This window comes from Ambystoma mexicanum, chromosome 10 (assembly GCF_040938575.1).
Source record: "Ambystoma mexicanum isolate Mex_15411 chromosome 10, UKY_AmexF1_1, whole genome shotgun sequence".
Classification (NCBI taxonomy): domain Eukaryota; kingdom Metazoa; phylum Chordata; class Amphibia; order Caudata; family Ambystomatidae; genus Ambystoma; species Ambystoma mexicanum.
The window spans coordinates 351,838,825-351,864,195 of record NC_090932.1 but is presented as its reverse complement, the minus strand read 5'-3'; the positions used below and the strand labels follow the sequence as shown (position 1 = coordinate 351,864,195).

The 25,371-nt window shown below is 46.6% G+C and overlaps 1 protein-coding gene and 1 long non-coding RNA gene across 2 annotated transcripts in view; one reads left to right on the top strand and one right to left on the bottom strand.

The window, feature by feature from the left end:
• The window catches only part of LOC138491431 (neuropeptide FF receptor 1-like), an 837,968-nt gene that overhangs the window by 625,988 nt on the left and 186,609 nt on the right, over window positions 1-25,371 (bottom strand). The gene's annotated exons all lie outside the window — the stretch shown is intronic.
• LOC138493173 (uncharacterized) overlaps window positions 1-25,371 on the top strand; it is a 51,908-nt gene that overhangs the window by 25,133 nt on the left and 1,404 nt on the right. The gene's annotated exons all lie outside the window — the stretch shown is intronic.

The window sequence follows — 25,371 nt, the reverse complement described above, 5'->3', positions numbered from 1 at the left end:
CAGGACGCAGCCAAGTAAAGACCATCATTTGAGCCCGCACGAAATAGTGACAGGCAAGCACATTCACATGCCACTCTCCTCAGTAAGAAGAGCTTCAGATGCTCACAGAGCTGCAACAGTGCTGGGGGAAAAATGCAAGAAATACCTTACCCACGTAACCTGCGCAGTGCGTAGCATAGCATGACAAGTTGCACCACAATTGACTGAAAATGCTGTGACAGACACTGCAATGCCAGCCCAAGACAGCCCAAAGGGTCAGTTAATGACAGGAGAAAATGTGTATGTACAATGTTTTGTTCGAAGGTGGAACTCTCCAAGATTTCATGGCCCTTACGAAGTAATATACTGCACACCTACAGCTGTAAAAGTTAAGGGATTGAAATAATGGGTGCATCTGTCAGATGTGAGAAGAGCACATGATAGTGCAATCACTCAATGCGAGCAAACTAACAGCAACAAAGTTGCTAGTGGGTAAGGGAGGAACTATGAAATGAGCACAGAATGACAAAAAATAATATTTGAAAAGCATTGAGTAAAAATTAAATATGACTCTCTCTCTCTCTCTCTCTCTCTATTTCTCTTTCTATCAATTTCAAGAAACGCAATTGACAGCTTATATAGAAAAATGATGCTCATTATTTAAAGAAAATGATGTTATTATGAAAAACTATATTACAAATAGAATGCACGAGAAAAATAGAAAAATAGCATTAAGGTGTGCACACCATAGAAAGTATTATTTAGCAATAGTAGATATGTTATCAATAAAATGACAACGTAATGAAATAAATAATTAAATGTGTGCATGTCACTTAACCATTTCATATCGCCCATCCAGGTGACAAAATAGCCGAATGGAGTGCACTCACAGATGACAACACAGTTTTAGTTAGCGATAGGGTAGCTAATAGAGTTAATAAATATTATAATTTAGAGTGTGGCGTAAAATATTCTGCAATATTGTTTTCGACTATGCTATTTTTCATGGCATGGTACTATACTATGTTTTTAATTGTTGATGCCATGAAAAAGGGGGGGAGCGGGGCAAAGCTAATACGAGAAGGATCAAAATTTATATGGGCAGGGGTGAAAACGATGTGGAAACATAATTTTCTGCTAATACAAACCAATTCATCTCGTATTATGTAGAATTCGGAGCACCTTTCAGGCACACATGGTTACAATAGAACTGCTGCAGAATGAGAAAACATGCACAAGCAGACGCCAAGGAGTAATCTGCATTAAAGAACAATTTTTTGTCATAAAAGGAATAAGATTCACAGAAAACAAGTGGCATGACGAAACGATTGAATGCAAAGCTGAAGCACTTAGCTTTGAGTGCAAAGCTGAAGCACTAACTGAAGAAAACCTTCAATGGGTCAATGAAACGTGTGCTCCTGTCTGGTCCCAGCACATTGCAAAACTCACCTGGGTTACCGCTCTAGAAAAACCTATCAAGACCCAAAAAGAAATGAGCTTTGTTTCCACGGAGAAGGGAAGGTACAAATGGGTGCAACAAGCAGTGCAACAAAACAATCGTTATTCGGGATATGAAAAAAGGTACAGGTACAGCTGCGTTAATGGAAATGTATTGGGGCTGTGGCAAACAAGCCTATCTTCATCTAACGGCATCATGGAGAGGTACCTGTGCCCTGACCACCCTGCATTCAGCTCTGATGTTAATCTCAGAAAGCCATATCCAATGAGGAAAAGGGTCGGCTGGCATTTCGGCAGCAGGGCAATCGACTGGCATATCGGCAGCAGGGCAATCGGCTGACACATCGGCAGCGCCCCAACTAGCAATAAAAGAACTTCCGTCATACGACATCTTGTCGGAAAGTGACCTAAAGGACAGACTCTCCCGCAAAAAGTGGTCATGTAACTACATTTCCAATGAATCATCCGCTCTTCTCGCTGAGATCCCAACAAAATACAAAGGGCCTCATTACACGGTAGGTGGTAAGGGTTTACTGGTACCGGTAAGGGTAACGGTACCGGTAAACCCATACCGCCTTACTACGAGTTCCCTTTGCGGGACCCTACCTTAACGGCTGGTTTTACCAGCCGTTAAAGTAGGGTGCCCGCAAAGGGACCTTGGTGCTAATTACGGTACCGCAATTTGCGGTACCGTAATTAGCGCCTTCCCCATTCCCATTATGCCGTATGGGGGCAAAAATGGGAATGGGGAAGTGCCTTGTTGAATGGGCAATTACCGCCCCGCTCACCTTGGAGTAGGGCGGTAATTCCGCCATCCACCAAGGCGAACACAGTAAAATACCAGCGGCAACCATGGTGCTAATAGCGCCATGGTTACTGCCTACCGTGTAATGAGGCCCACAGTCTTCAATTCTGGTGAGACATTCTTTGCTTCCCTCCTAACGCCAGGACTTCAGGCACGAACAAATGCCAAATGTTTACAGATTGTCCGCTGGGAGCTGATCCAACTGGCCAACGACAATGAAGAGGGATTCAATGTGATCAAAGTGGAACTTTGCACCTTGCACTTAATGACAATGCAGAACCGGTACGTCCTAGACCATCTCACAGCGATGGACGGCAGTGTTTGCCGAAAAATCGAGAGCGCATGCTGTACATTCATAACCTCTGAAGATGCAAATAATGGGACTCACTCCCACGTAATATCAGCTGTACAAAGTCTGGGGGAGAGGATGTCGAAAGATGGAGGAATAGAGCCAAGCAACTGGTTTGACAATATGCTCAGCTGGATACCATCCTGGTTCAACACTGTGATGAAAATTTTTGTTCATGTCATCATTTTTATTTTGCTATTTTTCTGTGTGTGCCAACTAGGTATCCGATGCTGTTCAAAGTCTATGCCTAACTCAACAATGATGATGGTAACAATGGGCCGACAGACAACGGTGGCTACTATGATAGATGCACAGATGCAAACTGGAGAGCCAAACCCACCAAGGTATCGCATGACAGCTGTATATCGCCAGAATGGGGACAGGGTAGATAATTTATATCACACCACCATAAAAGAACCAAGGGAGCTGAAATGGTACAGGGAAGTGTGGGTGGACCTGGATGGAGGAATATACATGACACGCACACCAGATGAATATGCAAGAAGGGGCCACAGCTTGAAAAGCGTATGTAGGGCTTGGATGCCACTAAAGGGAACACCTGCTTGGGATGAGGCAGTTGGAGAAGCGGAGTATTATCGAAATGAGAATAAGAATAATAAATAGTTTGTTAATTTAGATGTAACGGAAGGGGGGAATTTGTGTGAATGAGGGGTCGTTTGGGCCCCCCACCATACATTCAGTACAGCTTGGACCACTTGCTCTTCCAATGGTGTGGGACGCCTCCACTGCCCTTATGTTAACATCAGCATTATGCTGACATTGGCATAGATGGGGCTGTTGCGAGGGACACTTGGCATCCATTTTGTACACCCTCGACTCCATCTTTTGAACTAGGCCTCAGTACAATAATACAAAAAGGCTTCTCTCCCCTGTGCAGTACCGCACGTTCCGCGCTCATGGCCCCCACCCTTTCTCACTGTGTCTGAAAGCTTTGCAGCTTCATTCACATGCTCGAGCCAGAGGCGATTGCAACAAAAACAAATGTAACATCTAGCTATTCCTCTGAGATCACTGTCCCGTGTGTGAACCGGCCTGAGCAAGGCCTTGTAGCTCATCCATCTCCACAAACCTGCCCGTGCCCTCTTACCCTCGCTGTTAGAAAATTACTGCCAGTATAACCTCGTGTCCCTGTACGGTATTCTCTTGATGTACCAGATATGTGACCCTGCCACGAAGCCAACTCCAGCGTGCCCTCAGCTAAAATCAGACCCCTGACACAGTATATTGCATCCTGCAACTAACAAACGCAACATGCCCCCAGTCTCTTTGATGAGTTCAGACCCACCCCGCGATCGATGTTATCATACTGGTCAAGACCCTTAACCTGGTACTCCATATAAGTCCCAATAAGAAATGGTGTGATTACATGTAATTTATAGGTTTATGATGATTTGCTCAAAGGAACTGAAATGACTATTGTTTAGTGCATGTTTATGGTAGTGTATTATGTTAGCTTATTTAGCGGCCACCCTGCCTCACAGCGACCTGACCCTCACCCCACCTGGACACAGACAGATGGACCTTGTGACGCTCACCCTCCCACCAACCCAGCAGCAAACCACGGAGGAGCAGCACCTATATGCACCTATATAATGCAAGCTTGTGTCCAATCATAATAAACTTTGCAACATTCATGTTTGACATCATCTATGATGCTTTCTGCCCTTATAATCAATTGTAAGTGTATTGTTTGCCAGAGCGCTCTCGGGCAGCAGAGTTCTGTGGATGCCACTTCTTTATAAAGAAAGACCAAGGGCCTCATTACGAGATAGGAGGTAGCCATGGTGCTACTAGCACCATGGCTACCCCCTTACCGCATTCCGGGTCCGGGTTCTCGGAATAGGGACTTACCGAGTCATTCCAACCTTGGAGGACCCGGTAAATCCCCATTCTGAGAACCATTCCCCATTCCCATTCGAGCCCCCATAGGGCTCAATGGGAATGGGGATGGAGCTAATAACGGACCCGCTAATAGCGGGCCCGTTATTCGCTCCCTGGTCCCTTAGCAGCTCCCGCTAAGTGCGTCTGGTAAAACCAGGTGCCCATAGCGGGACCTTCTAAGGGACCTCGGAATGAGGCGGTAGGAGGTTAACGGCAACAGCACCCTTACCGTTGCCGTTAACCCCTTACCGCCAACCTCGTAATGTGGCCCTAAATCTCGCAACCTGTTCTCTTAGTCTCATTCCCCATTGGGGTGTGACTTATTTACTGGTATTGCACGTGCTAAGATGGGGATGGGCCCTTACATATCCTAAAACAAGTTAAATAGTTATTGCTTACCTTAAACTGTGTTGAAATGATCTGAAAAGCAAACTGTAATAGTATATTACAACATTAGGTTTTACCTGCTTGGAATAGCTGTGTGCCGTTTCTGAAAAGTGTTCTTAAGTGTAGCTAGCTTGTTCTGCCTAGAGCCATCCATAAATAGTGTAATATGTTGTTACTGATCTTAGACTGTTTCACTGAGCTGAAAATTAAGTGTAATTGTATATGACTGCCCAAGGTCCCACTCCCCTAGAATAACTGTATTATCATGAATCAGAGTTAAAGGTTTATGCTACTCCTGGAATAAGTATTCCACTATTCTGAAAAGTATATTTTTTAATTGATTTACTATGTGATTTCTTGCTGAGCTTCACGGTACAACTGCTAGGGTCTACTACCCTGTATTACTGTAAGTAATCCAAAAGTAACTATTGCTTTTGACTTCCCTAGAACTACTGTTATTTTTTCCAAATAAGGTTATATGCTTCGGTCTGTGTACCTGCAATCATTGGGGGTCATTACGAGTTTGGAGGTAGCCAAGGTGCTATTAGCCTCCAAAGTCGTGTCTGGGTCCTTTGAATGGGGACTTACCAGTCATTCCAACCTTGGAGGACCCGGTAAGTCCCCATTCAAAAAACCCTTCCCCATTCCAATTGGAGCCCCCAAAGGGCTCAATGGGAATGGGGAGGGAGGTAATAACAGGCCCGTAAATTACAAGCCCGTTATTTGCTCCCTGGTCCCTTAGCGGCTCCTGCTACAGATGGCTGGTTTTACCAGCCGGCCTTAGTGGGACCCGCCAAGGGACCTCGGAATGCGGCGGTAAGGGGTAAACGGCACCAGCATCCTTACCGGCACCGTTAACCCCTTACCGCCGCACTCGGAATGAGGCCCATAGTGTTGTGTTTTTATAATGTGTTTATATTATCTGTACTTATTCCCTCTAAGATTTATCTGGGCCTACTCGTATTTAAATAAAACATTTAATTTTTACAATACATAGAGCCTCATTACACAGAAGGCGGTAGGGGATTACAGGTGCCGGTAATCCCCACCGCCCTACTATAAGGTCCCTCAGCGGGTCCAGTCCTTAACGTGTGGTCAGACCACACGTTAAGGACGGGACCCGCTGAGGGACTTCAGTGCAAAGAACGGTACCGCAAATTGCGGTACCGTTATTTGCTCCTTCCCCATTCCCATTGAGCCCTATGGGGGCTCAAATGGGAATGGGGAATGGTTCCCAGAATGGTCACCGGTCCCGCAATGGTCGGAGTAGGCCAGTAAGTCCCTATTCCGGGAACCCGGCCTCTGACGGCAGTAAGGGGGTAGCCATGGTGGTAATAGTGCCATGGCTACGGCCTTCCGTGTAATGAGGCCCATAGTATGTCAGTGTTTCTTTGGACTATAGTTGTATTAAAATAGCTTTGTTCTGATACTACAGCCCTCTCTCCCTCCTAAGAAATGCCTGGCTGCTCTGTCTACGTGAAACACTCAGGTGGTACAGCCTTATACTAGGGGCCTCATCATGAGTCTGGCAGTAACCCTTAAATGTGGCGGTAGTGCTATTACCGCCACATTTAAGGGTCCGCCAGATCATGGGCTTGGCGGATTTGCCGATTTTTGGCGCTATTACCGCCGGCGGGAAATCCACCAGCGGTAATAGCATGAAAATTCCCCATTGGGCCCAATCGGGAATGAGGAATTCCCGAATGGGCCCAATAGGGAATGGGAACCAACCGTTCCGCCAAACCTGTGATCTGGCACTAATAGCGCTGGGGGGTTTGGCGGTAGCGCTAATAGCCCCGGCCGTAATAGCGCCGGGGCTACCACCCAACTCGTGATGAGGCCCTAAGAGTGGAGTCTTGTACTTTCTCGATGGAATGGTTTTACTAAGCCCTTAGTTGGACTTCAGAAAAACTGTCCTAACACTCATTCAGGGGGAAACAACTGGGTTACTAACCGTCAACATTCCAGATTAAGGAGCAACCTGTTATAAAAGCTGTACCAGGTAGTTAGTCCATACCCTGATTTAATAGGACCAAGTGCAGTGAGGGCATTTAATGAGGGTCCATTAAATGTTACCACCATCACAGCTCTTACAAAAGGCTGTTATTGCTGTAACCGCCCAGGGGCAAGTCTCCAGCATGCTATAAATAATTCTTCTTCGGTAACATAATGGGCAGGCAACCCCTTGTTTGACACAAAAAAATACTCCTACCATGTCCACATGGAAACAGAGGCTAGGATACTTGCAGAATCCATCTTCCGTTTCCATGGTGGTTCACACCATAGAGCAGGGATCCTGAACAGGGCAAACTAAGGTATGCAAATGTTAGAGAGATTCAAGGTGAGAGAGCTGGAGCCCTCCTGGGGTCGTTCCGGGCAAGTGAGTGGTATGAAGAAGGGGGTGGGCAGCCAGCGAATCAGGCATGTCAAACAGGGTGGGTTTTGATCACAAAGAATTCTCAGAGCATTGGCTTGGAAGATCAGTTTCAGCCATAATTCTGAGCGAGCTGATTGTTCTACACACCTGCGCCAGGTATTAGAATAACTTTTATCAAAACTTTAGACATCTGATGCAAGAAAGTTGTATTTATTACTTAGATCACAGCAGTATACAATGGTTGTGTTACATTTAATATGCCAAGTCAAGAAACCTGTAAGGGGGAATATAAGTGTGGACCATTCTGCAAAGTTCTCCCTGACAAAAGGAATAGAAAAATGATTATGATTATTACTACGATAATTATGGTATTTATTGAGCGCGGACCTAGCTTTGAGAATCAACAGAGCACTTTCCAGAGGTGTACAACAATCCAGATATATAATGGAATGCTTTATAGAGGTATATAACATTACAGATGCATAACAAAGCACTTTTGTCTATGTTTTTAGCCCTACTGTTATACTTGTCTAGTGTTGTCCAGCTTGTTCAGTGGGTCTTGTATGTATAACAGTGAGGCAACAAGACTAGTAGGAATCCCACATTAGCACATGTCACAGGATGCCATTTTATGGTGTATGTCCACAGGTGGCAGGATAGACAGACACAAAAATAGGACAATTAAGACTGAGGACATAGTTGTCATATGATTAGAGCTATTGTAAATGCGGGTACAATGACGTTGTCAGGAATCACTTTGTTGTTTGATTGTTGCTAGGATGATGGCAATATCAGTTATGTATATTTTCAAAGGTGAACATGGGAGTCCCTATGCTGCAATCTAAGTGGTGGCATATCAGTAGGAGCACTGAAAGTTGACTCAGGATTGGGAATGTGATGGGGAACCTAACTTAGAAAGCCAATGTTTATGCAGCGACAGTAGCTCTCGTTTTCAGTGTTTAATTTGCAGAAAAATAAGTGTCATACCATTCCTTTGTCTTTTGCGTCTGCTAGAATTTCATGTTAGACTTTGAATCACTTAATAAGATAAGCGAAGGAACCCCGGGTGTGCACTCATTAAACAAATGCCTGGGTGCTGTCTCTACCTAGTCTCGGGTGGGGGTAAACTATGAAACAATCAAGGAGGTAGAGACAGGTCGTAAGGTCAGGAATGACTTAAAGGGGAGTTTGCTTTCAGTAGTTAAAAGTACATTTAATCATTAGAAATGATAACATTGCACATCATACATGAGAATTTCTAAAGGTATTGAGAGACCAACACTTCAATTGGTTTCTCCTTGTTAAAACCACATTTCCAAACCACCACAACAGTGTCCAGGGTAACTAAACAGTATCACGTGTCCATTAAGTTGTATCCTAGGTTTCCAACATATTGAAATCACATAGGGTTATAGCATACGCTTTTTTAGTTGTTTGAATCAGGTTAAAACACTATCTTCAACATAGACAATCCAAGTTCTTAACATGTTTCTGTTCACAAAAAGAGTTGTTAAATACGGAAAATTCGGCATGAGAGAAACCCTGTGTTAGGCAGAAACCTGTGCAGTTCCCTCTGGGACCACTGCAAAAGATTTAAGTCCACAGGTGTTGGCAGTAAACCCACTTGGTAGCAGTCTGTACCACACAGATTCACTGTGGTAGCTGTGGCTGAGCAGTCAGACTTCCCTCAAGAAGAGTTAGGCAGTATACAGAGAATACACAATAGGTACAGAGGCACAGTAGCACAAGCAAACACTGACCAGAGCTAGGTGTAAAAGTATAAACTTATTTATTAAAGGTACACTCATAAATTACACTAGCACAATAGAAAAGATAAGAAAGTCAAACACAGTTACTATTACCCATATGTATATCCCTAATCATTTGTTGGACAATTCTAAGTTAACCCCACTTATTTCCAAACAGAGGTGAGCGCTTAACGTTAGATGACACTCCAACAAGTATTACCAAAAGGGAGGGAAAGGGCAGAAATAAAGCGAGCAGTAAGGTAAAACACTTTTCACATAAGGTTAGCAAAGACAGTCAATGGTGGAACAAGGAGAATTAGTTAGGGGCCCGCTTTAGAGGGAGCCAAGCGAAAAATGTGCCCAAGATCACACAATGTCATCAGTCTTTGCAGGTGAGAGAAAAAGGTTTTACTACGGTTCTGAAAAGTTTAGTTAGGGTGTCCCAGGCCTACCCAGGTTTGAGAGCCGAGGGCTAAATCTACCCCGTACAATCGGTGGCAAGGGAGGCCGGGCAGAACACAGTACCTTTAAAAGTGGAAAGGATCCTCCAGCGGTGGTAGTTGTTCCTGGTAGTGGGTGTAAGTCACGGCATTGTCCAGGCGAAGAGGTGATCCCGACGTGGAGGAAAGCTGCAGATCGTTGCACTACCAGGGGAGAGACCAGCCGTGGAGTTTTCCGGTCACAAAGGATTTTTACCCCTCTTTCGCGGTTGAGGTAAAAAGTGGTATCCCGGTTGCCAGGGTGCTTGGCACAGGCAAGGCGGCCACGAGATGCTTCGGGACGGCGAAAAGAAGGCAGCAACTGGTTGTCCCCACCAGTTAAGGGAAGAAGATTCTCCGGCGGGAGATCTCCTCTGTCGTCGGGAAAAGTGGTGAGACGGTTCTGCAGGGCTTCACCGGTGGTGTCGTCTTGGCAGGTCGGCTCGGCTTCTCCCTCTTCGGCTTCTTAGGTCCTGTGGCGACTTCTGAAGAACCAGTCCCAAAAACCCTGCTTTTATGCAGCAAACCCCCATTCATACAGCCTAGCTGTCACTCAAACATGCTAAGTGGTGAGCGGGGTGGCTCACCACTTGGGCCAATCACACTAGAGTGCGACATGAGTTGGCAAGGCAACTCAGTCCAGGGTGCCTAAACCCCCTCCCACACCCCCTGTGGTACCCAGACAGAATGGCACCACTTTGGAGGGCTTCTGTGCAGAAGCCCGCCAAAAGTGGAACAAAGGCTCGACTCGGGTTCAGGGTTACTGAAGTGAACCTAGATGCCATTTTGGCGGCGAGTTCTGGCAAAAAAAACCAACCGGTGAATTTATATTAAATAAATAACCCGGCGGTATCTTTAACATTGCACCAAAAAGTGGTGCATTAAAAACAATGGGAAATCCCATTGGGAAATATTCTGGTGGAATATTTCCGTGGTATCCACTGCCACCAGCCAGAACTCGGCGAGGGGGGACGGGACAGTACCCCCTCGACAACAGACCCAGGGGCAATCTAATTGCCCTTACCAGTACTTCCACAGTAAGATGGTTTGTACTTGTTAAGTTCCTAAGTTAAGACTAGTAAAGTCAATGGTAACTTTACAGACCCAGGGAGACAGTAGTCAGTCCCAGGGTGTGGAGTCTATGTTTGGGGGTCTCTAGGACACTCCTGTGCTACTGCACTGAGGGTGCTGTGTAACACACATTCAAAAACCAATGATGGCCTATGGGGAAAATTACCCCCTTGCACATAAGCACATAAGCACATAGCAAGTCACCGAAACACTCTCAAGTCATGTCCAAGAGTGAGGGTAAAAGAGTCTCACTCTTGGCAGGAGAAAAAAATAAACCCCAAAAATCCAGCAAAGCTGCTGGGGGACTCACTAGGTTAGGAAATTCAGCCTAAACAGAGAATTCTTCCTAACACTCGCCCCCCCCAGACTAAGGGACAGGAGGATTTAATCCACTCCTGGATGAACCTCATACCTCTAGTCGATGACATACATCCTAGAGAGTCCATCAGCATTTTGATGGTGACACCCTGACCGGTGTTCAATGGTGAAATCAAACCCTTGGAGGCAGATTGACCATCTCAATAGTTTTGGATTTTCCCCTTTCATTTGCATTAACCATCTCAAGGGTTGGTGGTCAGTCTGAATGACAAAAGTAGAACCATACAAGTATGGCCTAAACTTCTTAAGTGCCCACACAATAGCAAAGCATTCTCTTTCGATTGTTGCCCACCTTGTTTCAGGATGCTTCAGTTTTCTACTGATGAAGCAAATGGGGTGTTCCCTACCCTTCTCATCCAGTTGGCTAAGAACTGCACCTATACCTACATTGGAAGCATCAGTTTGTACAATGAAAGTTTGGTGGTAGTCAGGAGCTCTGAGTACTGGAGCTTGGCAGAGAGCTTTCCTCAGGTTTTCAAAGGCCTGATTGCATTCCTCATTCCATTTGACCTTCTTAGGGAATTTTGGAGAGGAGATCACATTCAGGGGAGAAGCTATGGTCCCATAGTTCTCAATGAAATTCCTGTAGTACCCAGTGAGGCCTAAGAAGGCTCTCACCTGGGTCTGAGTAGTAGGTGTTGTCCAATTTTGCACAGCTTCAATCTTGCTGAGCAAAGGCCTTATTTCTCCACCTCCTACCTCATGTCCAAGGTAGACCACTTTACTCTGACCAATTTGGCACTTGCTTGCCTTTATGGTCAGATTGGCCTGGTCAAGAGCCTGCAAAACATGTCCTAAGTGGGTCACATGTTCTTCCCAGGAGTGGCTGAAGACTGCAATGTCATCCAAGTATGCCATGCAGAAGTCCTCCATCCCAGCTAGAACTTGGTTCACCATCCTCTGGAAGGTTGCAGGTGCATTTTTCAGTCCAAAAGGCATAACCTTGAATTGGTATAGGCCAACTGGGGTAGAAAATGCAGTTTTCTTCTTGGCATGGTCTGTCAGGGCTATTTGCCAGTAGCCTGACGTAAGGTCCAGTGTGCTGAGGTACTTGGCTGCACCAAGTTTATCCACCAACTCATCTGTCCTTGGCAAAGGGTGGGCATCAGTCTTGGTGACTGCATTAAGAGCTCTATAGTCCACACAGAATCTCAACTCTTTGGATCCTGCCTTTGGTACTAACACTACTGGGCTAGACCATGGACTAGTAGAGGGCTCTATTACCCCGAGATCAAGCATCTTCTTGACCTCCCCTTTGATGTGGGTTCTGACATGTTCTGACATTCTATATCCCCTGCTTTTGACTGGCAGGCAGTCACCAGTGAGTATCTCATGCTGTCCCCAAGGGGTCAAGCCTGGTGAAAGTGAGAACAGGGGGGCAAACTGATTTAACATAGCTTTGCACTCCTCCTGTTGCTCAGGGGTCAGATCTGAAGAGAGATTAACTCCTTCAACCTTTTCGTCCAAAGGTAAGCCTCTCAGGAGGTCAGGTAGAGCTTCACTCTCCTCCTCCTCTTCTGATGAAGCTAGAAGCAATGCTCCTACTTCTGGTCTAGAGACATAGGCTTTGAGGCGGTTGGTGTGGAAGACTCTGGGAGCTTCCCTGGGTTTGCCCAGATCCACCAGATAGTTGACCTCTCCAAGTTTTCCCACAACCTTGAAGGGTCCCATCCATTTGTCTTGCAAGGCCCTCTGCCTTGTTGGAAGCATAACTAGAACTAGCTGGTCTTGAGTAAACTCAACCATGTTAGCCTTCTGATCATGCCAATGTTTGATCAGAGCTTGGCCAGCTTTCAAGTTGTCACTTGCTTCTGCCATCATGTGTGACATTCTCCTTCGGAGACCTATCACATAGTCAGTCACTCTGACTGGCTTGGGGGAAGGAGCACTCTCCAACCCCTCCTTAATCAGGGCCAAGGGGCCTCTGACGGGATGGCCATAGAGAAGTTCAAAGGGAGAATAACCCACTCCCTCCTGAGGGACTTCCCTATAAGCAAATAGAAGGCATGGCAGTAGAAGGTCCCACTTCTTCTTAAGGGGTTCTTCTAAGGCACCTATCATGCTCTTCATGGTTCTGTTAAATCTTTCTACCAATCCGTTTGTCTGAGGGTGGTAGGCGGTTGAGAACTTGTAGGTGACTCCGCAGGTTTTCCACATGGCTTTCATGTAGTTGGACATAAAATGTGTCTCCCTGTCAGAGATCACCTCCTTAGGAAACCCAACCCTGTTAAAGATACCAAGGAGGGCCTTAGCCACAGCCTGAGCTATAACAGTCCTCATAGGAATTGCCTCAGGGTACCTAGTAGCATGGTCTACTACAACAAGGATAAACCTGTTGCCTGAGGAGGTTGGGGGATCAAGGGGACCAACAATGTCAATCCCTGCCCTCTCAAATGGGACTCCCACAACTGGGAGAGGCACTAAAGGTGCCACATTCTTGGAACCAACCTTACCAGAAGTCTGGCAGGTATGGCAGCTCCTGCAATATCTATCTACTTCAGCCCCCATCTTTGGCCAATAAAAGTAGAGGGAGAGCCTTTCCTTGGTCTTCTTGAAACTCAAGTGACCAGCCAAAGGAATCTCGTGGGCTAGTTGCAAGAACTGTTGTCTGTTCTCTTGGGGCACTACCAGGCGTTGGTAGGCTCCAGGTTCAGATTCAGTTGGTTCACTGTAGAAGAGGCCATCTTCCCAGTGTAACCTATACTTCCCAGGCTCTTGCCCATCAGCCTGAGAAGCTGCCTGTTGGCGAAGGCCCTCCAGAGTTGGACATTCTCTTTGTCCCTTACGAAAAGCTGTCCTGCTGGGTCCACCTTCTGCCAATAAAGACTGCAGCTCAGGATGGTCAGCCGGGTCCAGGTCTCCAATAAGTTCTGGGCCTCCTACTAGCTCTTCTTCAGAGTCTAGTTCAACCAAACAGGGTTGTACCTCCCTCTCAGCCTCAGCTGGAGGTGGAGTTACAGGTGTAACTTTGGACAACCTCGGGGAAGTCCTTGTTGGAAGCACTGGAGTGCTTGCTGTAGGCTTTTTCCTAGGAGTCTTGGGTGGCCCCTTTGCTCCTGATCTGGTAGTTACTGCAGTAAGTTGTTCCAGTGGGAGAGGAGTGATTTCTGTCATTATCTCCTGAGATAAACCTCGCAGGGTTTTCTCTCTTGCAGATTTGGTGAGCTCCTGTAACCTTTTACTAGGAGGTCTGGGGGTATGTGACACAACTCCCAGAGCTTTCAGTTCATTTCCTAGCAGAACTCTTCCTGGCACTTCACATTGTATACTGACAGGTATCTTCACAGCCATATCATTACACTGGATGAGAACTGGTAACTGGGGACACATCTGCACAGGCCCTCCAGCTAACTTGGTGAGGCATTTGGGTGCCTTAGCAACATCCTCTGCCTTGAAAAATGATTCATCCACCACAGTTATGCTGGCCCCAGTGTCCCTGATGGCAGGAGTCTCCTGACCATTCACGTGGACACTATCCTTATAATACTCTTTAGTATTATCTGGGATAGAATTATACACATCTAAATTTTGTTGTTCCCACAACCCCAGAGAGACTAAAAAAACACTGGCTGAGACTCCAGTGGGTTCATCAGCCAGTAGTAGAAAGTTTCCACTTGCCATAGTGACTCCCTCCTCTGGAGCGAAGGCTAAGGAGACAAGTTGGACCCCTGAAGGTTTACCCTTACATCTGGGATCTCCTTTCACATGGTCAGTAGCCTTACAAACATAACAGGCCCCAAAGGTCCTTTGGAATGGATGCTTGTTCTGACCTCCTTCTGGTTTAGCACCAGAAGGTATACTACTCTGCTGTGGTTTCCCAGGTGGCTTACCCTTATGGTTTTGTTTGGGGCCCTCTTTGGAATTAGGATTATTAGAATTCTCTTTGGAGTCTTTCTTAGGCTGTCTTCCCTCATCCTTCTTCTGAGTTACCCCAGAATCCTTGTGAGTAGCCCTGTTGGCAACCCACAAGTCAGCAGCCTTAGATAGTTTCCTAGGATCGAATTCCTGTGAATCAGCCAAGTGCTGTCTGAGCTCAGGAGAGCAGGCATCATAAATTCACTCCATCATGACCAGATTTCTCATTCCTTCATAAGTGTTCACCTTGTAACCCTTAATCCATCCCTCTAAGTTTTTCAACCCTTCACACACCCAGGTAGCCCAAGGGGTACCATCATGCTTTTTGAGGCTCCTAAACCTCTTGAGATACTGGGAAGGGGTCTTCCCAAACCTAGCTATCAAAGCTAGTTTCACACATTCATACTCTTTCCTATCCTCCTCCCCCAACTCCATTACCACATCAGTTGCAACAGGGGGAAGCCTAGAGAACAACCAGGTGAGTAATTCATTACCTGTGATGTTCTGGAGCCCATGATTATACTCAAACATAGACAACCAATCCAACACATCCAACTTAGGCTCATACATACCAAGCAATTCCTTAGGCATCCGGGGTCTTTTAGGACTGGAACTTCTAGAGGAGCCAGAGAGAGAAGCATTCTCAACAGACAATTTCTTCATTTCTAGCTCATACCTGAGCTCCATTTCCCTTAGCCTTAGTTCTTTGTCAGTTTGAGCATTAAGTTTCTTGTACTCTAATTCAAGTTTAATTTTCTCTAGTTCAAAGTATTGAGGGCTAAATGTGGGACCTGGCAAAGGTCCAGTAGGTACAGCTGGTAGAGCAGACAGAGGCCTAGAGGGACTATCTACAACAGTTTCATCCTCCTCTTCTGGTTCTGACTCAAGATCATCAATACGTTGTGCCATATCAAGATCATTGCTGCTTTCTACATTTGCTGGAGTGATAGGTTCCTCTGGACCATCCTCCAGACTTTGGTTTTCTAACAACCTTTCTATTAGCTCTATTTTCTTTCCTTTAGTCATGAGATTCTTATGCTTACAGAGAAGTCTTAGACAATCAGCAGTTTTTGTAGCAAGGGACTCTTGACTATAACTTTCCATAGTAGACAGGTTAAAAATGACTTTTTCTTTCTTGTGCTTAAGCTTTGTGGTTAGTTGCACTAAGGTATCTCAAAAGTACTCTAAAGTGTATACTCAATACAGATCCCACCGCTGTACACCAGTGTTAGGCAGAAACCTGTGCAGTTCCCTCTGGGACCACTGCAAAAGATTTAAGTCCACAGGTGTTGGCAGTAAACCCACTTGGTAGCAGTCTGTACCACACAGATTCACTGTGGTAGCTGTGGCTGAGCAGTCAGACTTCCCTCAAGAAGAGTTAGGCAGTATACAGAGAATACACAATAGGTACAGAGGCACAGTAGCACAAGCAAACACTGACCAGAGCTAGGTGTAAAAGTATAAACTTATTTATTAAAGGTACACTCATAAATTACACTAGCACAATAGAAAAGATAAGAAAGTCAAACACAGTTACTATTACTCATATGTACATCCCTAATCATTTGTTGGACAATTCTAAGTTAACCCCACTTATTTCCAAACAGAGGTGAGCGCTTAACGTTAGATGACACTCCAACAAGTATTACCAAAAGGGAGGGAAAGGGCAGAAATAAAGCGAGCAGTAAGGTAAAACACTTTTCACATAAGGTTAGCAAAGACAGTCAATGGTGGAACAAGGAGAATTAGTTCGGGGCCCGCTTTAGAGGGTGCCAGGCGAAAAATGTGCCCAAGATCACACAATGTCATCAGTCTTTGCAGGTGAGAGAAAAAGGTTTTACTACGGTTCTGAAAAGTTTAGTTAGGGTGTCCCAGGCCTACCCAGGTTCGAGAGCCGAGGGCTAAATCTACCCCGTACAATCGGTGGCAAGGGAGGCCGGGCGGAACACAGTACCTTTAAAAGTGGAAAGGATCCTCCAGCGGTGGTAGTTGTTCCTGGTAGTGGGTGTAAGTCGCGGCGTCGTCCAGGGGAAGAGGTGATCCCGACGTGGAGGAAAGCTGCAGATCGTTGCACTACCAGGGGAGAGACCAGCCGTGGAGTTTTCCGGTCACAAAGGATTTTTACCCCTCTTTCGCGGTTGAGGTAAAAAGTGGTATCCCGGTTGCCAGGGTGCTTGGCACAGGCAAGGCAGCCATGAGATGCTTCGGGGCGGCGAAAAGAAGGCAGCAACTGGTTGTCCCCACCAGTTAAGGGAAGAAGACTCTCCGGCGGGAGATCTCCTCTGTCGTCGGGAAAAGTGGTGAGACGGTTCTGCAGGGCTTCACCGGTGGTGTCGTCTTGGCAGGTCGGCTCGGCTTCTCCCTCTTCGGCTTCTTAGGTCCTGTGGCGACTTCTGAAGAACCAGTCCCAAAAACCCTGCTTTTATGCAGCAAACCCCCATTCATACAGCCTAGCTGTCACTCAAACATGCTAAGTGGTGAGCGGGGTGGCTCACCACTTGGGCCAATCACACTAGAGTGCGACATGAGTTGGCAAGGCAACTCAGTCCAGGGTGCCTAAGCCCCCTCCCACACCCCCTGTGGTACCCAGACAGAATGGCACCACTTTGGAGGGCTTCTGTGCAGAAGCCCGCCAAAAGTGGAACAAAGGCTCGACTCGGGTTCAGGGTTACTGAAGTGAACCTAGACGCCATTTTGGCGGCGAGTTCTGGCAAAAAAACCCAACCGGTGAATTTATATTAAATAAATAACCCGGCGGTGTCTTTAACATTGCACCAAAAAGTGGTGCATTAAAAACAATGGGAAATCCCATTGGGAAATATTCTGGTGGAATATTTCCGTGGTATCCACTGCCACCAGCCAGAACTCGGCGAGGGGGGACGGGACAGTACCCCCTCGACAACAGACCCAGGGGCAATCTAATTGCCCCTACCAGTACTTCCACAGTAAGATGGTTTGTACTGGTTAAGTTCCTAAGTTAAGACTAGTAAAGTCAATGGTAACTTTACAGACCCAGGGAGACAGTAGTCAGTCCCAGGGTGTGGAGTCTATGTTTGGGGGTCTCTACGACACCCCTGTGCTACTGCACTGAGGGTGCTGTGTAACACACATTCAAAAACCAATGATGGCCTATGGGGAAAATTACCCCCTAGCCCATAAGCACATAGCAAGTCACAGAAACACTCTCAAGTCATGTCCAAGAGTGAGGGTAAAAGAGTCTCACTCTTGGCAGGAGAAAAAAATAAACCCCAAAAATCCAGCAAAGCTGCTGGGGGACTCACTAGGTTAGGAAATTCAGCCTAAACAGAGAATTCTTCCTAACACCCTGGTTCATGTTCAAGCGTTTAGACTATGCTGGGATTTGGTTGAAGGCGCCAGCGAGGAATTTCTTCATTCCCTTGTCCTAACAGACAAAAACAACAAACAGAGACTAAGTAGAGCTATAATTTCTCTAATGAATAGTCTAACTACTAGATTGAGTGTAACACCTCCAGAGGTAAATAAATCTAGCAATTGCTGAAAAGTAGGATTGCAATGTATCCTTCCTTAGAAAAGCTGAGGTTAGGTCTGTTTTTCATGTTTCTAAATGCAATGTGAGAGGGGTTGTCCCCACGTGCTATATAGAGAAAACTGATAAAATGCCCTGTAAATCCCATTCATACGACTCACCTCTAAGTGGAGGATTATTGGCCCTGCTTCAGCATTACGGGGCACTCAGATACTGTGGGTGTTTGTATTCAGAGCGATACCTCTAGTCTCATCTGGACCAACCCGTAAATTCGGGTTGTATCTAAGGAAAAGAGGAACTTGGGGGGGAAGGGGTGTAAATCTGCATGCCAGATTGTGCTGTTTAATAATTTGGAGTTTAGTGCGTTAATCTATACATGACCGCATTATCCACATACCTTTTTGCTGGATTGTGCACGGTCTGAGCCGGTTTTGAAGTACTGTTCCCACGTGCAGTTCACAACGATTGTAATAGCTTGCTGCAAAAAAAAAGGGGGAGAAGTTGTAATCCCTTACGTGCCCTTGAGCATTGAAAAAGGGGGAGAAATGAGGTCCAATTGTACCTTTTTAGGTTACGGGAACCGGAGCTCTGTCTCCTTCTTGTTCTCAATGCGCGGCTGGAGCTGCTGGTCTTTGGCGCCTGCTAGAATTTCATGGTAGACTTCGAATCACTTCCTTTACATGATTAGGAAAGTAGCTAATTTTGAAAAAAAAGGGTTGGTTTGCAACCAATATCCCAAAATATTCAACTAGGAGAGACATCCCTGATTTACTCAATGAACATTAGGTCAATGATTTTGGTGATAATTGTCAGAATTGCCACCAATTTTCATTTCAATAATTGTTCTCAATGTGCAGGTTTGTCTTGTTTGTATTGTAAGGGTGTAGAAGGAGGAGACTGATACACAGGTGGCATGGCTGTTGGCATAGACACAAAGAGAAACCCTACCTCTCCCTAGCTCTAAGAGGGGTTTCCCTACCTCAACAAAAATACTAAGGACAGTCAAGATGTCCATGTCAATCAGGAGTCCATTGTCCTGTGTTGAAAATCCTGCTTCTGTCCCTTACACTTAAACTAAACTAAAGAGGTAGTCGATCTTCTTGGTCCAGAAGAATGACTCCCTTACAGATCCAACTGTAGGTGGGACTTTACCTGAGGGAATGACTTCCTTCCCCAGGTTCCAATCCCTTTCCATGGTACAAAACAAAGTTCCAGGTTGAAATGTCAACAAGCACTTAAGTTCTCAGTTCAGTTCAATGGGTAAAGTTTCAGTTCAAACATCAAAATTCCTTATATCCATAGTTGCTTCTACGCCATTGGGTTCCCGGAGAATGCCTCCCTTCTCCAGGTATCGTGTAGACTCGATTACCAGGAGAATGACTCCCTTCTCCAGGTATTTGACTCTCACTGTTTCTTCTCCACACACAGCCAGGGGGAATTAGTACCTTCCCCTGGCCTTTCTTGACTTTGTTCTCGCCCTCTCTTGGCTTTTACTTTCACAGTTCACAATATATTGGGGATGACTCCCTTCCCATTGCCTCTCTCAGTCTTCTTGTCATAATTCAAAACAGCAGGGGAATGTCTCCCTTCCCCTGAACTTCTTATGCTTCTAGTTACAGTTCACAACACTAGGGGGAATGTCTCCCTTCCCCTGGGCTTCCTCAATCATGCACTACGACAAAGAATTTAATTTACAAACGTTCCTCTATGCTATGGCAGACCTACTTCACTCTCCTGCCAGGTACTGCCACAAAGAAGATGACTTGAATTACCCATCTCACTTCTTGGTTGCGGGTCCCAGACCTGTATATGTGTCTCTTTTCCAGGGTTTCCCTCCTCACCCTTGCTTGGTGTTCTTGGAGTTTCCCACAACTCTGTTATGCCCTCACCAACCATCCTAGCAACCCAGATACCTTTAGGGTTCTTAATGGCTTCCTCCGGTTGGTTTGGGGCTCTCCTGGTTTTTGGCTTCCGTCTTCCCCTGGGCTCTCTGCTCTTCTGGTAGGCTGCATTGACTTCACAATGTGGATCTTCGCTCCGCATATGCATCGGCCCTGTGGTGCACTGTGTAGGCTTCTCACACATCTAGACCTTCTGTCTGCCGGGTTTTCAATCATTTATGCTTCTTGTGGACTGAACAGGGACTTACAGTCTCTCTCTCTCTCTCTCTCTCTCTTGATCTAGTCACCGGCTTCTTCTCTGTACACCACAGAACAGCTTCTTTTCTGTAAATCTTCTTTGGAGGGCTTCTCCCTTTGGTAAGCCTTTCGTCTGTTTTTGTCTTCATACTAGTAAAATAACGAGAATGTGCATGTACATTCTCATGAATACTATTGCTCTGCATGTTCTCCTGATCTCAGTACCTTCCAGGGAAACCTTTCTAAAGTCATCCCTACTCTTCCTCTTCACAGTATATTCCAGTGAGATCTTTCTAAGGTCATCCCTACTCTTGTTTGTCCCAGTAGATCTTGGGTTTTCAATGCTACAGAGGCAAATGGTGAATAGTATGCAAGAGTGTAATGATCAAGCTACACGAGTCACATTACAGAACCATTGTACAGGTGCAAGTGCACTGCTGCTTGCTATTAGCGCTAGAGCAACACCTGACCTTGTCCAAACACTATTCTTACACTTTATTTTTGCACCAGGACTGGGCCTCATTACAGGTTTAGTGGTCCAGCAAAAATGATGCCGGTACGGTAATACCAGCATCGTTTATGGGACCGGCGTATTATGACTCACAATGCCGGTGTTACCGGCATCGTCAGGGACCAGGTGTGAGCGGGCACCACTGTACCGGAATGTGCGCGGACACGCGTCGGCCGTACCAGTAACACTGGCATCCCGCAATGTAGGGCACATTACGAGTAGCACAGACATGCACTTACCGGCATCCAGATGCTGCTAAGGGTCACCTTGATGCTGCTAACACCGGCATCATGGGGAAGCCGTTAATAGCAATCTAATGTGTCCAGACTTGCCACAGGTGCACACAATCAGCACCGGTGGAGGCAATGGATTCTGGCCCAGCACAAAAGGTGCGCACCCACATACCACACCCCTTCCAAGTTCAAAATGATACTACTAGCAGTTGCTATACTGGAGCTAGAGGACATGCCTACACTGCTACTCCTTCAGCAGGCAGTAAACCAGAGAATGCAGAGGAGGCGCAGGAGGAGAAGGAGGGTGAGACCGGGCCAGCACACACCACCAGTGCAGACAGTGGTACCACACAGGCAGCCACCAATCCCTTGCATAAGGGCCAATCCATTTCACTTAACCCCTGCACCAATCCACACCCTGTACCGCTTGGACAGGGACACAATCACCACCATAGTGGACCTCATTCATGATGACCTGGTCAGCCTGATCAACATCCGCACCACCATCCCCCTGCTGAAGGTAGTGTTTGTGCTCCACTTCCTGGCCACAGGCACCTACCAGCACACAGTGGGACATCTGCCTGGCATCTCACAACCATGTTTTTCCCATGTGCTAAACCAGGTGCTGGATGCACTCCTGAAGCATGCAATGGCCCACATATCCCTACCACAGACTGCGGAGGAGGTGAGTGCTACCAAAATTGCATTCTATGCATTGGCAGGCATGCCAAACGTCATTGGTGTCCTTGACTGCACCCATGTGGAGCTGGTAGTCCGGCATGCCGTGGAGGTGGTGTACCGCAACCGGAAGCTATACCAATCCCTCTATGTCCAGATGGGGTGTGATGCAAGCAAGATAACTGCGCATTGCTGTTCTAGATACCATGGATCCACACATGATGCAATGGTGCTGCAGAACTCTACGCTTCCCCGTTACATGGAACGACTCACTGCACAATGTGCCTGGCTGCTGGGTAAGTCTGACCACAGGGCCATCGGGGGTGTTTTTGGGGGGGGATCACAGGCATATGCAACCTGTCTGCTGTCTGGGCCATGGGGGTGTTGTTGGGGGAGGGGGCACATGCATATGCAACCTGTCTGCTGTCTGGGCCCTGGGGGGAGTTGTTCGGGGGGGGGGCAGAGGCATATGCAACCTGTCTTCTGTCTGGGCCATGGGGGGTGTCGTTGGGGGTTTGGACACCGTCCTTAGTGCCAAACACTGTGACCCAAATAACCTCAACAGAATGCATGAGACTGACAATGGATGCAGACGTGCCATGGCTGTACAGTAATGTGTAAATGGTAGCAACAAACACATCGCCCATCCCTGCACATGCACATGGTACATCATCAGACCGGAGCCACAGGTACAACAGTGCACCACCCTGCCGTCACAATACAGAATTCACATGAGCGCAGCAAAGCATATCACAGGCCATGCAGCCATGAATGTGCAAAAAATAAAAGCTACTCAGGGAATCCCGTCACTGCCCCTACCTGACAGGAATACCACAGACCACCATGCCATTCCGTGCAGCTGAAGGGACACTTAAAAATCCAAAGTCACATGGATGTAGAAAATAGATTTCATCAAGTAGTCAACATCAAAGGAACGTATCCCTGCACTGGTGGACCATACCATCAATTCTATTGTGCCATGGTCACATGGGTGAAGTTGTTGATGGACATGAGTTTGTCATCATCAAGTAGTCGAAAGCATGATGGGCAAACCTACATGTATCATGTCGGACATCAGGCAAATGCATCATACAGTGCTGTACATGCATTCTGATTCTTCCTCTGCCACACACCCATCACAAGTGACTACATCATGTACCTTCTGACATCATCTGTGTGAGTGCTGTATCGGATGTCAATGTTAGGAAGAATTCTCTGTTTAGGCTGAATTTCCTAACCTAGTGAGTCCCCCAGCAGCTTTGCTGGATTTCTGGAGATTGTTTTTTTCCATCCTGCCAAGAGTGAGACTCTTTCTCTCCCACTCTTGGACATGAATGTGTGTAATTCCTTTTAATGTCAATGTGTTCTATGATCTATGGGGTCTTTTACTCCATAGGGTCTCATATATTTTTCTATGTGTGTTACACCGCACCCTCCGTGCCGTAACACTGGGGCGTCCTCGCGGACCTCCATCATAGACTCCATACCCGGGGACTGACTACTGTCTCCCCGGGCATGTAAAGTCACCATTGGCTTTACTAGACCTAAATTTACTAACAGAACTAGTACAAACCATCCTATTGTGGACGTACTAGTAGGGGTAATTTGATTACTCCTGGGTCTGTTACTCGAGGGGGCACTGTCCCGTCCCCCCTTGTCGATTTTTGGCTGGTGGCAGTGGAAACTACTTGTTATATTCAACCCCGAATATAACCCTATGGGATTCTTCTCATTGTTGGAGATCAATACTTTTTCTCGTTAATCTCTGACATACCACCGATTTACTTATCTTAAATAAGTCTATCGGGTGGTATTTTCTGCCAGAACTCGGTTTTTAAAATGGCGTCTGTGTCGTCTCTGTGACTCCTAAACCAAAGGTTGAGCCCTTTGTTCTACTTTTGGCGGGCCTCTACACAGAGGCCCTCCAAAGTGGTGCCATTCTGTCTGGGTACCACAGGGGGTGTGGGAGGGGGTTTAGGCACCCTGGACTGAGTTGCCTTGCCAACTCCAGTCGCACTCTGGTGTGATTGGCCCAAGTGGTGAGCCACCCCGCTCACCACTTAGCGTGTTTTGATTGACAGCTAGGCTGAATGAATGGGGGTTTTCTGCATAAAAGCAGGGCTTTTGGGACTGGATCTTCAGAAGTCGCCACAGGACCTAAGAATCCGACGAGGGTAAAGCTGAGCCGACCTGCAACGACGACACCTCCGGTGGAGCCCTGCTGAACCGACTCACCACTTCCCGACGACAGAGGAGATCTCCCTGCCGGAGAGTCTCTTCCCCTGACTGGAGGGAACAACCAGTCCCCTTTGCTTTTTCTTCGCTCCAGGATGCAGTGGTCGAATTGCCCGTGCAGAGCACCCCGGCAACCGGATAGCCACTACCCCTGTACCGCGACCAACAGGTGGTGCGTTGTGACAGAGCACTCCGCGGCTGGTCTCTTCCCTGGTGGTGCAACGATCTTCAACTTTCCTTCGACGACGAGATCATCTCTTCTCTTGGCAAAGACCCAACGTGCATCCACCACCAGGAACAACTGCCCCCGCAGGAGCTGTCTCTCCACAAACAAGGTACCGTGTCCACCTGGCTTCCCTTTCTGCCGGATAGAGTGAGGTGTCTTAATCCTCGCCTCTCCATTGGGTCGCCTCCAAGCTTTCTTAACTTTCTGTTCTGAACTGGTCCAAACTTTTCATAACAATTTGCGATAAAGACTCGAAGCGCATTTCCACTGAGACACTTTTTGGGACATATCGCCTTGCCTCTCTCCGAGTGGGCCTGGCCTCTGAACTTTGTGATCTGCAGTAGACCCTGTCTTACTTGCCTTGCATTTGTTCATAAAAGTGTTGGTGCCGAGTGATTTCATAACCTGCCTTTTTCTCTCCCGTCCTAACGAATACTAGAGTGCCATCTAGGTTAAAGCATTCACCTCTGTCTGCAAATAAGTGGTGCCGTTGAACCTAGACTTGTCGAACTATTGTTAGGGGGATTGATCTTTTTCTTATAGTAATTGTGATGGAAGTTGTTTGCCATATTAGTGCCAGAAAGTTTTCCATAGATGCGTTGTTATAAATAAATACCTTTATATCTTTACACCAAATCCTTGTTCCGTGTTTGCTTGTTCTACTGTGTAGATTGCCCTATTTTGTATACTCCACATACTGCCTAACTCTTCTTGAGAGAAGTCTGACTGCTCAGCCACAGGTACCAAGTGAATCTGTGTGGTACAGGCTGCTACCAAGTAGGTTTACTGCCAAACACCTGTAGTCCTAAATCTTTTGCAGTGGTCCCAGAGGGAACTGCACAGGTTTCCGCCTAACAGTCAAGGCCCCTAAATTGTGAACGTTACACATGCTCCCCCACCATGGATCGACACCAAGTGCACCAACCTGATTTTTACTCTGATGAAATGGCAATAGCTGACAGTGAAAATCTCTTGCATTTGACCAAAAACAATGTACAGCTTGTGCACACAAGGAATGCTAAAAACACTCACAATCAAAATTTCTTTTGCTCCC